Raw genomic sequence first — 7240 nt, forward strand, 5'->3', positions numbered from 1 at the left:
GTGTGTGTGTGTGTCAAAATATACGATCAAATAGTGTGTAAATGAACGCTAACTTGTGAGTGTGCTGAGATGAACGATTTTTTTTTTTCCACGGGTCCTATTTCGTTTCACTTCGTTCCGGACTTTTGCGAAACCCAAAAATATTCACTTACACATACAGCCGTCAGAGTCGAATAATAATAATAATAATAATAGTTCTGGTGATGATAATAAAAACAATATTGAAGTGACAGTAATTCTAAAGATAATACTAATTGTATGGCTAACATCAACAAACACAACAACGACAACAACAACAACAATAATAATAATAATAATAATAGCTGGTGATGCTGCTCCAAATATTGGTTCCCAGACATTTCGGCATCACTCGTTTTCTCCTTCTCCTGAACAGAAAAAGTGGATGGAAACAAAGGAATGAAAATGAAATATAAAAGGATGAAAAGAGAGAGAAAAAGGAAGAAACAAAGGACGAAAATGATGGAGACTAAAAACAAGAGATAAAAGCAAACAAACAAAACAGGGAAAAACAACTGGAGAGAGAGAGAGAGAGAGAGAGAGAGAGAGAGAGAGAGAGAGAAGCGCATCTATCTACAACAATTACAAGAACGACACTGACCTCCGAAGCTTCAGAATCAGAAGTTTTGGTCTACCCCGCGGATGCTCGACTCCCCGAGACGTACAGTGACGTCACAGCCAATCTCCTCATACCCTACGCAAAAGCCAGTCAATGTAAAAAAAAAAAAAAAAAAAAAAAAAAATAGTAACAATAAATTCAGTGACACTCGTGAATAATGATCACTAAATTTACTCAGACTAGAAAAAAACAACAACAACTAAATTTACTGAAACTGCACAAAACTAGCTAAATATAAATCATGCCAAACAATGGTAGTTTTAATCAAATTGTAGCGTCACCTAATATGCCCTTCAGAAAGACTATTTTTAATATTATATTCTCGCTAACAGAAGATGATTTTAATTAATTTTGGGTTTTATGTCCTAAAAATAGGAGAAAGGAAATAGAAATGAAATACTAAAGAAAATGGGTAGACATCCGATGACAGAAAACGTATTGATGGGTTATTATTACATTTTCCTCGTTATTATACCTCTTCTTGCCACCTCCAGACAATTTTATTCGTCTGGAGGTAGCAAGAAGGGGAGACTTCTCGGATTTACGGGGGGTTTGTTTACGCCTTTCAGTTTCTTCTTCACGTACAAACATTCTTAAGCTTATTAAAACAGGCTGATGGCAAAAGAAAATATAATTACAAGCATAAACAACCTCCCAGGACTGATGGTAACCCAACTACATGAAAAAAACGACTGCCTTTATATCAGAGGAAATTATCATGTGGTCAGTATTCCGGATCTTCATCTATCTTATTCTCAGTCTTAATCCAACTTATTCTCGATCTTAATCCATCCTATTTTACATCTTAATCTTATTCTAAGTCTTAATATACCTTCCTCTCTATCTTCTATCTATCCATCTATTGCTAGACGCCTCAATCCCGTTCGGGGTGGCCACAAACAAATCGCCTCCACGTCGCCCTGTCCCCATTTCACTGCCTTATTCTCGATCGTAAGCTAACTTATTCTCCACCTTAATCTAACTTATTCCCGATCTTAATCTGACTTATTCCCTATTTTAATCTAACTCTCAGTCTTAATCTAACTTATGCTCGGTCTTAAACTTATGCCCTGTCTTAATCGAACTTATTCTTGATCTTAATCTAACTTCTTATACATCTTTTTCTAACTTATTCTCAATGTTAATCAAACTCATTCTCGATCTTAATCTAACTTATGCTCAATCTTGGGTCGATATTCTTAGCCTAATGTCAAATCGTGCTTAGACAAGAATGGAGAGGAATATTTTGGGTGTCAGAGAGAGAGAGAGAGAGAGAGAGAGAGAGAGAGAGAGAATGTATTAAATGAAAACTGTAGACCAACGACAACAAGTCCCACTAATATAGCCTAATATTCATCATCATCATTATCATCATCATCAGCAGCACTGGGATGGATATAGAAATTATCTTGCTGACAGTCCATGGCAGTCTTTCTTCTCTAGTGATGCCAGTTCTACCCAGTCCCACATTTGTGACTTAATACTAGCTGGTATGGATTTATTCATACCAAGTCAACAGTTCACTAAAAGCTCGAACTCTCCAAAATGGTTTGATAGCACCTGTGCCAGAGTAACAGCCCGAAAGTCATTAGCATATAACTCTTACTTAAAATCAAAAACATCTGAATCACTCCCTCGATTTGAAATTGCTAGAAACATTGCAAAAGCTGTAATAGATCTCGCTAAATCAAACTTTCTTCAAAATCAAGCATCAAAACTACTTAACAGCCCTAGTGACAATAGAATATTCTGGTCAACTCTTAATTCTTTCAGTAATAACTTCAACAAGTCATCATCGATTCCCCCACTAAAATCTTCAGATGGCAACTTTACCAATGACCCGCGTAGGAAAGCAGATATCTTTGCCAGTACATTTGCCAGAAATTCTACCATAGAGGAAGCCAGCCAGAATGTCCCAGTACTAGAACTTGACTCTCCCGAAGTTGTTCCACTTAAAATACAGACACGATACGTAAAATCTATTCTAGACAATTTACCTGCCAACAAAGCTCCAGGCCCAGATGGAATTCTTCCAACTGTTTTGAAAAGGTGTTCCCCAGAACTTGCCTCTGTTCTAGCTATAGTATTCAGACTATGCACAGGTACTTCCTCATTCCCTAACTCATGGAAAGAAGCCAATATCCACCCAATACTTAAGAAAGGAAGTTCCTCTGACCCCTCATATTACAGACCAATAGCTGTCACATCTTCTCTTGGTAAGATATTTGAAACTTTAATTAATAAGCACATAGTCAAACATCTCGAATCCAACAACTTAATTAGTGATAGACAATATGGTTTTCGCCATGAAAGATCCACCATTGACATAATCGTCTGACTCATACCATCCAACAATCAATCGACCTACATGGAGAAAATCATGCAGTAGCCCTTGATATTTCTAAGGCTTTCGACAGAGTATGTCATCGTTCCCTGTTGTCCAAACTCCCTTGCTATGGACTAAAGTTTTTTGTTCCTTTGAATTCCTCATATCTCAGTGACAGAATAATAAGAGTAAAAGTTGATGATGTATATTCCAATTTCCACTCAATTAATACCGACATGCTGCAGGGATCAGTTCTGGCTCCAACCCTGTTCCTGGTTCATATTAATGATCTCTTATCTGTCTTCCACAATCCCATCCACTCATATGCAGATGACTCAACATTACATAGTTCATTTACACTCAGACACCCATTTACAAAGTCTAATATCTCTACCTCTCAATTCAGTACAGCCATCTCCATAAATCAAGGCTTATCGACGATCAGTGAATGGGGACAAAACAACCTTGTCTCATTTAATGCTAGTAAAACTAAATATATACAATTTACTAATAGACAGGTATTGCCAGATTTGTATATTACTTTCAATGCTACAAATGTTCCCATCTCCAAAAGTATTGAAATTCTTGGTGTCTCACTTAACAGTGCCCTCAGCTGGACCTCTCGTGTCAGGTCACTTGCTAAAACTGCCTCAAAGAAACTTCGATTATTGTACAGAGTCCGTAACTTCTTCACTGACGAGCAGTTAGCTATAATTTATGAGTCATGTGCGCCCTCAGCTTAAATACTGTTCACCCTTGCGGAATGGATGTGGAGAGGTTGCATTAAAACAACTAGATAAAGTTCAGAACAAAGCTGTTGGAATTATTAATAAAACTACTATTATACATAAACTACTTCCCCTACAAGTAAGAAGGAATGTTGCCTCCCTTGAATTATTTTACAGATATTTTTTATAGCAAATGCTCAGACGAAATTGTGCCCATTGTGCCACCTCTCCATGCCTTCCCTCGTGCTAGACGGGTACCTGGCAGTGCTCATGACTGGGCTGTCACACTACCATATTGCAGAACTTCTGCCTATCAGAATTCGTTCATTCCCCAAACTGCATCTCTCCGGAACTCGCTTCCCCAAAGTTGTTTCCCTCAAAACTTCAACCTTCAGCTGTTCAGGTCTAACTGTTACAGATATTTTATGAAAAGAGGACACCTATAATCTGGTGTGTGGATTAGTTTTTTTTTATTTTTTTATTATTATTCATTTGTTTTTCCTTCCTCTATTCCCATTAAAAAAAAAAAATATTTTGACAGCTTAAATCAGCCAAACGGTGAGAGACAGACACATGGTTACCATTATTCACTGATAGGAAGTCATATATGGAGATTCTGCTGCCACCATAACATGTGACCTTGAATGACCTTGGATGGACAGACTCAAGCTCTATGAAATTTTAAAATTATCAATGTTATTCTTCTTCTTCTTCTTCTTCTTCTTATTATTATTATTATTATTATTATTACTACTACTGCTACTAGTATCATCATCATCATCATCTTCATTATCATCATCATCATCATTATTATCATCATCATCATTATTATTATCATCATCATCATTATTATCAGCATCATCATTATTATTATCATCATCATCATTATTATCATTATTATTATTATTATTATTATTATTATCATTATTATTATTATTACTACTACTACTACTACTACTATTGTTATCATTTTTATTATTTACATTTACCACTACCACATTTTTATTCGTCTCAGTTGAATCGCCTTGTTGTGGAGTGACTACGGGCAACATTCTGGAAAGGCAGCTTAGAGGGGAAGGATGGTGTGGTGGTGATAATGATGAAGAGATTTTGAGGGACTGGTAAGAAATGAAGGAAGGAAAGACTGAGATGGAATGACAGACTGGAGAAGTACATGAGGAGGTCAGATAAAAGTGACAGGAAGGAGTGGCGATAAAATAGAGGTTTGGAGAGACAGAGCAAGGAATAAAAGATGGAAGGAGAGACAGAGCAAGGAAAAGAGGGTGGAAGGAGAGATAGAGCAAGGAATAAAAGGTGGAAGGAGAGATAGAGCAAGGAATAGAGGGAGGGATGAGAGATAAAGCAAGGAATAGGAGATAGAAAGACAGACAGAGCGAGGAATAGACGGTGGAAGGAGAAATAGAACAAGGCGAAAAGGTGAAAGGAGAGATAGAGCAAGGAATAGACGGTGGAAGGAGAGACAGAGCAAGGAATAGGCGATGGAAAGAGAAATAGAGCAAAGAATAGACTGCGGAAGAAGAGACAGAGCAAGGAATAGACGGTGGAAGGATAGAATGAAGCACAGTCGGCCTCAAAAGTTCTGTTGCCTTTCCTGCTTCTCTCTTCATGGACTTCGAAAATCAATATAGCCAATCCGTAGCAACCGACAATGGTGAATTTACCTGACCACGGATCAGCGTCATCAGTGTCGTTTGCTGAAAAATCACTACACTGGTACTCAAAATTTCTGGAGAGAGAGAGAGAGAGAGAGAGAGAGAGAAGAAAGAAGTATCAGACATGCCTGGAAGAACGAGGGACAGAAATGAAAGGTGGAAGATAAAAGTAAAGCAGGAAATGAAAGGCGACGGCAAAGAGAGAGACTAGGGCGTTCTCTCTCTCTCTCTCTCTCTCTCTCTCTCTCTCTCTCTCACGCACACACACACACACACACACACACACACACACACACACAGTTAACATGCCTGTGAGTTGGACTAATGACTTTTAAACAGTGATATTTTTCGAGTAAACAAAGGATCTAGTGCATATTCGCGTTACTTGACGCCTGTCTATATGTCCATCACAACTACTTAATAGTCACCCACCTGTCTATGTATTTTGCTTTTTTGATATTTTGACATAGTTCACTCGCGAATTCCATGCATATATTTTGCTTTGTAGCCTATTATAGTGCAGTTATATATATATATATATATATATATATATATATATATATATATATATATATATATATATATAAAAAACCCTATCATTTTCTGGAAAACTTTATTATTCCTTTTCCAGTAAGCGCCACATAGTTTTATTCAGGTAAGAGCGAGTTGCTATAAGCCTGTGAGTGTCAGTGCGGTTACGAATCAATCTCTCATTTTCGGATCAACCCTAGCTTTCTATTCCAGCTGACGCCAGGCGGGTTTATTTAGCTTCGATGTATACCCAGCGCCATGGAACTTGCCATTAACCCGTCACGTCCCGAGGTTTTCCGCACCTCCGACATCCCCCAGTCCCAAGGTATTTTCGATTTTTTTTTTTTTTGGCTAAAACCTTCGCTTCTGGTGAGAAACATCGAAAATTCATAGAGAAATCGCTCACCTGAGGTTTAAAATACCCAATCCAGGTAGGAGTTCCTCCTTACCTGACTGGGTTTTCTAACATGCTGGCACTAAAGAAAACGAGTTTTATGGGAGGGTAACTATTTTATCCACTCATAAACGGTATTTATTTATTTACTTGGTACGAATGTATATGTAGTATGAGAGTATATTGGTTTTCAAGCAGTAATAAAGGCATTATAAGCATTGTTTCACTCACTAACTAATCACCATACCTGACCTTTTTTTGCCACATTACCTGATCATTATTTCTGGCTGTTTCTTCTTCTAATGCTATGTAAACATTGTCCTCCACATTGTCATCGATTGGGGAATCATTCTGGCTCTGAATATCTTTACTAGCCAGGTCACTGGTAACAGGTCCTTTGCCAAGACAATGGCGTGAGGGGGGGGACGGGGGAGGTTATGCGGTGCAAGGCATTGTCCCTGCTTGGCATCTTGTAGAGGAATAGAGGAAGGTGTCCCGTGTACACATACGAAAAATCACGCGCGAAAATTGAAAATTGTGCAATTTAGGGACCTTGCAATTGCACGACGTACTGGTACATCGCCGGGACTGGCAAATGCAAATCGTTGCAACATACCCATACGTCGACGGGACGGGACGGGTTAAAGCCCCGCCCCTTTCCACCCACCGCCTGTAGAGGTTTTTTCCAATAACAAGTTCGTGTTGCTCTTATTTATATTTTGCGGCGCAGGATAATAGTCACCACCGCACTGGAAGAGTTAATTATTCTAATCCAAATACTGTCTTCTCTAATATATTTTCGCTTACTTTTGCCTACGTTACTTGCACCAATGACCTCTGTTGTTACTCTGCCATGATCTTTTTACTGTCATCAACTGCTTACGTAATTCTAAACCTACATTTTTTTTTTTTTTTTAATAAGTGCTCCATTTATCTTGTAACCTCATTTCA

This window comes from Coenobita brevimanus, chromosome 116, assembly GCF_032717465.1.
Source record: "Coenobita brevimanus isolate Jiangsu-jjx chromosome 116, ASM3271746v2, whole genome shotgun sequence".
Taxonomy (NCBI): domain Eukaryota; kingdom Metazoa; phylum Arthropoda; class Malacostraca; order Decapoda; family Coenobitidae; genus Coenobita; species Coenobita brevimanus.